The sequence below is a fragment of the Brachyhypopomus gauderio genome, chromosome 15 (genome assembly GCF_052324685.1).
Source record: "Brachyhypopomus gauderio isolate BG-103 chromosome 15, BGAUD_0.2, whole genome shotgun sequence".
Lineage (NCBI taxonomy): Eukaryota > Metazoa > Chordata > Actinopteri > Gymnotiformes > Hypopomidae > Brachyhypopomus > Brachyhypopomus gauderio.
The window spans coordinates 7,369,834-7,377,333 of NC_135225.1; the positions used below are offsets into that span (position 1 = coordinate 7,369,834).

General features: G+C 46.9%; 1 long non-coding RNA gene across 4 annotated transcripts in view; it reads left to right on the forward strand.

The window, feature by feature from the left end:
* The window catches only part of LOC143475984 (uncharacterized), an 81,771-nt gene that overhangs the window by 49,893 nt on the left and 24,378 nt on the right, over window positions 1-7,500 (forward strand). For all 4 annotated transcript variants that reach the window (XR_013121204.1, XR_013121205.1, XR_013121203.1 and 1 more), the window contains exon 3: window positions 3,610-3,727. This is a non-coding gene — a long non-coding RNA (uncharacterized LOC143475984). The remainder of the gene's footprint in view (window positions 1-3,609; window positions 3,728-7,500) is intronic.

Consider the following 7,500-nt stretch of genomic DNA (forward strand, 5'->3'; position numbering starts at 1 on the left):
GAGCAGGCGAGCGGCCACATTTAGCTTGGCAGGCTTGTTTTTTGTTTTGGTTTTTTTTTTCCTCAGTGGATTTATCAGGTAGGTTGTCTTTGTTTTTGAGATCCCTGTTGTTAAGCTCATAAGTCTGACTGTGTTCCATGTAACCCCGCGAGGTGTGTGACACACACCAGCCGCTCCCATATGGTGTAGCTGGAGAGAGGCTTTGTCACATTGCAGGATCTGCTGGTGCTGTAGCTTTTTTTTTTGTCTTGTTGGGTTTTTTATTTTTTTTGCTTTCTCTCCTTCTCTCTCCTTACAGACACAAACACAGTGAGAGGCTACCTAATTACAACAGGCCTTTCTGTAATTATTCTCCCCAAGCAGAGGAGACTGCGGGACTCTCCCCGGCCCTGGCTCTCAGCTACAGCGGAGAAGTTGGACTTCAGGCTGGGACAGACGCTCCACTTAACACGTGTCGCGTTTTCATCCAGTGGTTGTCAAGCGTGCTTCCAATAAAAATTCATTATCATCACGGTTGTAAATTGGCCATGGTCTCAAGTTCTCTTAATTAGGGAGCGCTGAGAAACTTTTTTTTTTGTTTTGAGAGACTTCGGCTCGCTGGCTTCGAGCGAGTCTCCGGCTGAATGTGACCTTCTACCTAGTTTAGGAGGCATGGATCTTGAGGATGTCTTGGGAGTGTATCTTTAGTAGGGGTTAGGAGGGTTGCTGTGGAAAAAACAGCACTCAGCTCTGTGTGGAAGTTGTGTACAGAGTTTCAGGTTAAACTACAGATGGCACACTAAGCCATTGGCTGTTAATAATGAAGGATGCTTGGCATTATTTGTATCTGCATGTAAAGTGTTTTGTCAAAAGTAGGCGAGTTTTGCAACCCTGGTAGATTTATGTATCCCATAGGGACCACTGGCCCACTAAGATGTTGCAGTTGCTCTACATAATTATAATGAGAAGGTCCTTGTAAACTCATTAATATTTGTGCGAGTCTGAAATGTTTCTCATTTCAACACATAAATTCCCTCTCACTGCTGTGTGACTGACACACTTTTATTACCAGGAAATGTTCACGCGTCCTTTAAAAGTCATTCACGATGTAAAACTGTTCAAATTAAAATTTTAACTCTATTTCAAATAGTTTGCTATTGTTGTTATTGGTTTCACAAACAGACATTTCATTTCATATATATTTCATTACACATACATGTACACATTCATGTACATATATATGTCTGATTTTGTATGCGTGTATACTGTCATGGTACTGGAAAAAATTACAACAATGACCATCAGGAATTGAACATCTTCACTGTGGCGGAGAAAGCTCAGTGTTCTGATGCACATTAGTCTTGTGATGGCGTCTGTGATGGCGCCTGTGATGACGTCTGTGATTGTGTCTGTGATGACGTCTGTGATAACGTCTGTGATTGTGTCTGTGATGGCGTTTGTGATGGCGCCTGTGCATGTATAGTGAATGATGTGGACAGTGGCATCTCTGCATGAGTATAACATGAAGATTTTTCACTGGCCTCAGATTAGGGCCTTCCATACTGCTCTCAAAAACTAGATTTCTCTGATTAAAATAAAGAAAAATTAAGATAAAAAAAGTCATACTCTGTCTCTCTCTCTCTCTCTCTCTCTCTCTCTCTCCTCCTCCTCCCTCTCCCTCCTCCCTTTCCTTATTCCCTTAAGCCAGGCCTATATATTTAGTTTGCTGAATGTGAGTGAAACCTGGGTAACACCTGCTCATGTGTGTGTGCGAATACACATGAATGTTTTTTTTTTGCACGTTTGGAGTTGAATGCATTAGCAGAAAAGGTTTCTCGGGATTAAGCTGACCCAAAGTATTCTCCCCTTTAATTAACCTTGGCTCCAGAATGCTTGATTTAATACAATATAAATGCTTAATCTGGCCCACCAGTGCAGTGGGCTGGTGTATTACTGTCTGATATTGCTTTGGGCTCCCCTTCACCATTTCACTAATTAAGCCTGCAGTGCAATTTCAGGTCCTTCTATACGCTATCATCATTTTAAATTTATTTTGATTGATTTGTGTTGGCTTTAACTATGCTTTCTGACAGATCAATAAATAAAGATCAATACTTTAATGTTTTCTTCAGACCCTATATTAAAAAATAGATTGTCTATAAAGAGGGGTGAATTACTGATAGTAGTGCCTCCTCTGAATGCATGTCAACTGGAATCTAATTGAACAACATTGAACCATTTGAGATTAGTTGAGATTGTTGGCAGGGAGGAGAAAGAGAGAGAGAGTGAGAGATAGAGAGAGGGAGGATGAGAGACGGGGAGTGAGGAATGATGGGTAGTTAAAGGAAAGAGAATAAAGCAGAGAAACTGGAGGGAGATCCCAGCAGGGTCGTGGTGCAGCCACTAAGGAGCATAACGTCCACTCCACCAACTAGTAACTCACTCGTCTATACATTTATGTAACTTAAATTATAATTATCGGTTGGCCTACAGCATTTATGTGGCAATGAATAATATGTCTCCATATTGTAAATGATAGTTTAGATGGATTTTTTTTTTTTTCTGAGCTGAAGTTGACCAACCGTAAAATGTCAAAACAGTAAACCATTCGAAACCTCAGATCGAAGGCTGCAAGGCTCATGACTGTGCCAGGAGGACGACGGCTTGTGGTCGTGTGTGTGTGTGTGTGTGTGTGTGTGTGTGTGTGTGTGTGTGTGTGTGTGAGTACTGGTGATGTTCCAGTGAGGTCTCAGTGGGCGGCCCCCAGCCTGCCTATGTACTTAGAGCAGTGGGAGTGCGTTGCAGTTCCTCAGAGTTCTTGTGCTTAGACGGGGCTGTGAGCGGGCGGTCTGACCCAGCCTGCCCAGCCGCACGGCGGGGTGTGTGGGCAGCAGCCACGCCTCTGCCCGGCTCAGTCCTCCAGCTGGGCTGAGGCAGGTAGGGGACAGCTGTGGCCCCAACCCAGCCAGGGTCCACAGGGATCGGGGGGGGGTTAACACAACAGAGGCCCCAGTCCCGTGGCTTCCTTTAATAGCCCCAGTTTGACCCCACCTCACCACACACAGCTTCCATTGCAGGCCTGTGATTAATGGCCTGACTTTGCTGCGTCTGGTGTGCTGCAACACACACACACATACACACACACACACACACACACATACACACACACACACTCAGATACACACAGCACACGTACATGCACTGCTACAGTGCCCATGCTGCCTGTGGTGGTGCTGCTGAGAATCTCTGTGTTGTGTGTGTGTGTGTGTGTGTATCTGCATGTTTATGTATATGTACTGTATGTGTGAGGGCTTTACCGTGATTTCTAGTGGTTGTGCACTGATGGTCTCCTGATTCCATCAAAGCAAAAAAAAGAAACATTTGAAGGATACTTTCACCATGTAATTATGCAGCTCCTCATTTATTTGTGTATGGTGTATGTGTGTAGACAGCATGAGGGAAAGGGTGAGATACCCGTCTGAACTGGAGTGATTTCCCTAAAGAGTGATCTTGTCTGTTCACTGGTCAATAAACAAACGAGCACTAAATGTATGAGTGCCTGTTTATAAGCTCATGTGCCTACACAGGTGTGTGTGTGTGTGTGTGTGTGTGTGTTCGTGCACGTTACAGGAACCAGGACGTGCTACTCAGGCCACTGACCAGAGAGAAGCTGGATCTCCAGTGGCTTCTACATGGAGTGGCTCTTCGTGAGGATGAGGAGTGTGTTTCCTGTTATTTGGGCGGCACGGTGAGAACACGGTTCCGTCACGGTTCCATCACCCTGCTCCCTCACCTGAAGACGTGCACCACAACGCTCCCTACATGATGTTTACTCCTCATGCATCCACTTCGGGTTTATTACTTTCCATAAAATGGCTGGCTAATTGGTATATTGGTTGAAACTAAATCCTTTCAAGGCCCAGTATACCTTGTGTAATTACAGATAACAGTGTTTTGTATTTCATGTAATAGAGAGGTCTGCCATCAGTTTTCAAGATCATTAGAGATCTCCTTCAACAGAGTCCTCCAGCACTTCCACAGATGTGAGTAGTTATGCATTTTTAATCACTGAGCAGGGCACCAGCTTGGTTTTTTCTGTCATGTCGGAGCTGTGTGCAGGCAGCCATCATGTCTCTCTGTGGCTTACATCAGCCAGATCCAACCTCAGTCTTCATTATCAGGTCATCTCCAGCAGACTGCCCAGCGGTATTGCACACTATTCCCCAAAGCAGGGCTGTTTACTGTGGAGAGACATGGCATCCTTCTCTCTTCCCAAGCCTCATTCCAAAGAGACGCTTCCCCTACACGGTCTCAGAGGCAAACAGCAAGGAAATAACTTTGCACAACATCAGCACATCTGCTTTGACTGTCACGAGAGGTCAGGAAGCCTCCAATGATTACCTTGAAACATGAGAAGAGGAAAAAAAAGAGAGTTGGCTCTCCACCACGCTCCGCTCCTCTGTGGCCACGGTTCCTCTGCTGGCGAGGGCCGGCCAGCGGCTAGCGTTGTGGGCTAGCGTTGTGGGCTAGCGCCGGGAGCCCCGCGCACTGGATGCTGTGGCGTGGGTTTTGCCGTGGAGGGCCTAAATATTTAATCTGTACCACACAGCTAGAGCTTTTAAAGATGTGCGCTGTCCTGTCTTTCCCATTTCCCCGATGCATGGATGCTATTGGCTGAGCTGTTCCACCCAGGTCAGGACCAGGTTAAGATCAATTATAATCAATTATTAAGAGTCGGCTGTAACTGGTGTGGTAAGGAGGAGCTTTGAGGAGACTGACCGTGCTTGAGAGAGACGCCCAGGATCCTTGATTAAGTCAGCATTGCTAACCTAGAGAAGACTGAAGAACCAATTCATGAGCCAAAGAGCCAAAGGTAGTGGTTACTACTTTAACTCTCAGTCTTTTTGTTTAGACGGTTGCCTCTAAACATTTTCCAGCCATGTTAATACAGTGTATAAGAACGTGAGTGAAAATGCCTTCAGCTTTAGCAAGCTGACCCTTCACATGATCACTCTTCAGAGTGCAATGTTTAGATATATATTCAGAGGCAGACCTCTATGTACTTACGTCTATATACTTTGCTTACACAAGCCAACCTGAATATCATTTTCAGTTGGTTTGGCATTATTGCAGTATCTGACCATGAATAATAGAATATCAAACACAACTGCTTCATTGTTATGGCTGCTTCTTTTCATTTATGTATTTGTGTATTTGGTATTTTTTATTAATACACCGACATTATAGCTGTTTAGAAAACACTGTTTAGAACCACTGGAGAAATGCCATCCCATTGTGTTAATACTGGAGTAAATTCATGAAACAAAATAAAGTGAAATCTCATGAATCTCACGCTTTTGAATGGACCTCTCCAGGCTGGTGTGCTTCACATTACGTCTGATTATGTATGTGCATGTTCTTTTCTCCAAAACTCTTAAAGCAATCAGATTATGCAATGATACTCCTTAAGCCCAAAGGATAAATTGTTTTTATTTTTATTTACATTTACAGCATTTAGCAGACACACTTGTCCAGAAGTGCCTTTAAAATTTTTAATTAAAATTTCAACTCCACAGCAGAGAGAGAGAGAGAGAGAGAGAGAGAGAGAGAGGGGGGGGGGTAATGGGGAAGAGAGACGCTGTCTACTGTCTGTTTGTAGGCAGGGTGTGTACGTGGTCCTTCTCCTCATTAGCTCCAACGTGAACTGGCCCACCATCGTGGCAAAACACTTCAGCATCTATCATTTCAGTATCTCTCTCCCCTCAGTGTGTCATATGTGTCCTATTCTCTCTCCTCTCTTCATACTGTCTCTCTCCTCACTACATACACTACCCTCTTTTTCTCTTCATCCTCTTTCTCTTCTCCTCTTCGACTGTTCATGCCAAGCTGGACCCGATGCAACCCAAACGTGCTGCCCAGCAGTTTGCACTGTTTCCCAACCGAGGGCCCGGGAGCAGAGCTGCCTTCGTCGGTACCGGGAGCGAGTTCAGAGGCTGCGGACAGGAGGGTGGGGGGGCATCAGGTGGATGGTCTGTCCGTGTTCATGCTCTGAGTGGATAGGACACCAGGGGGACCACCAACCTGGAAGATTGGCCACTGGTAAATTGAGGGGGGCGTTGCATTGTGGGTGCATGATGGGGCCCAATGAGTGGTCCGCTTCATCAAAGGGCTTTTTTTCTCAATCAGTGGTGGTTTTATTAGGAGTGGCAGACCCAGGCCCACCTCCCTCTATCTGGCGCCCCCCTGAGGCCGGGTGGCACACAGGCTGACGTGGGACGCAGCCTAGCCACCAGAACCCCAAGCACAGGCAACATTTAGCTCATATGCACGCCATGCGCACACACACACACACACACACACACACACATATCCCCCGCGACACACCGGTGAAGTACACACACCGGTTTGCTTACCAGAATGGCGTGCGGTGCACAGATGAGAGCAGGGGCCGCTCAGTGACTCGATGCGGCATCGCTCAATAAGAGTCGCAGCACGAGGTTTGAGACGAGACCTTGAGATCATGGAGACGGCGCTCTGAACTGTGGGGGCTTTGCCCACACGCCATGCGGTACTGAATGCCACGCTGAATTTTGGAACAGGCGCGTCCCTCCTGCTCACACTGCACTGTTCTGTGAGACCACACGGCAGTGACCCTCATCCCTGGGCCGTGGGCCGGGCGGAGGCGGTGGGCCGGGCGGTGGCGGTGGGCAGGGCGGTGGCGGTGAGCTGGGTGGAGGTGGTGGGCCGGGCGGAGGCAGTGGGAAGGGCGGAGGAGGTGGGCAGGGCGGAGAGCAGGGCGGAGGAGGTGGGCAGGGTGGAGGCGGTGGGCCGGGCGGAGGTGGTGGCCCAGGGGTAATTGCCGGTGTGCGTTGGTGCAGCGGGATGGCCCTGACGGTACGTGCTAATGAAGTGGTGCGGCTGATGGCCAACGAGCGGCTCCGGAGGACGACGTGTCTACACGGGGATTACGGGCTCACTCCTCCAGCACAGGAAGAACACTGAATTAATCTCCAATCTCACCCATTCAATGAGTCCCCAGAGCTAGCTTAATTAACCTAATAAAAATACTAATAGAACCATTTCCAAAGGTAAATTTAATTTACTTGTCAGCCTTGTACATCAATAGGGATAAGGACGGGCTGCTACTTAGCCAGCGCTAGTGTCCACGCCTGCCCCTGATAAACAGCAGCTCACTCACGTCTCCAGCTGATTATGCCTGCTGTCACTGGCCACAGTTATATTATGATGAAAAGAGGGGCTGGGAGTAAAATTAACATGACCAAAGATTAACACAATATTTGTCTAGAAGGACAATGAGATTTCTCTCTCTCTCCTCCTCCTCCTCCCTCCCCTTGATGTGACGATTGCTGTGGAGAGGAAAGTGAACTATCGCTGCTGTAAATCAGATTTGATTAAGAAGATTGCTACCCTTCTTTATACTAATAGGGGTTTAAACAAACGCAGTTCATATGAAATAATCATAAAAACTTACTGAGGGGAACTTTTCCCTATCGTTTACAG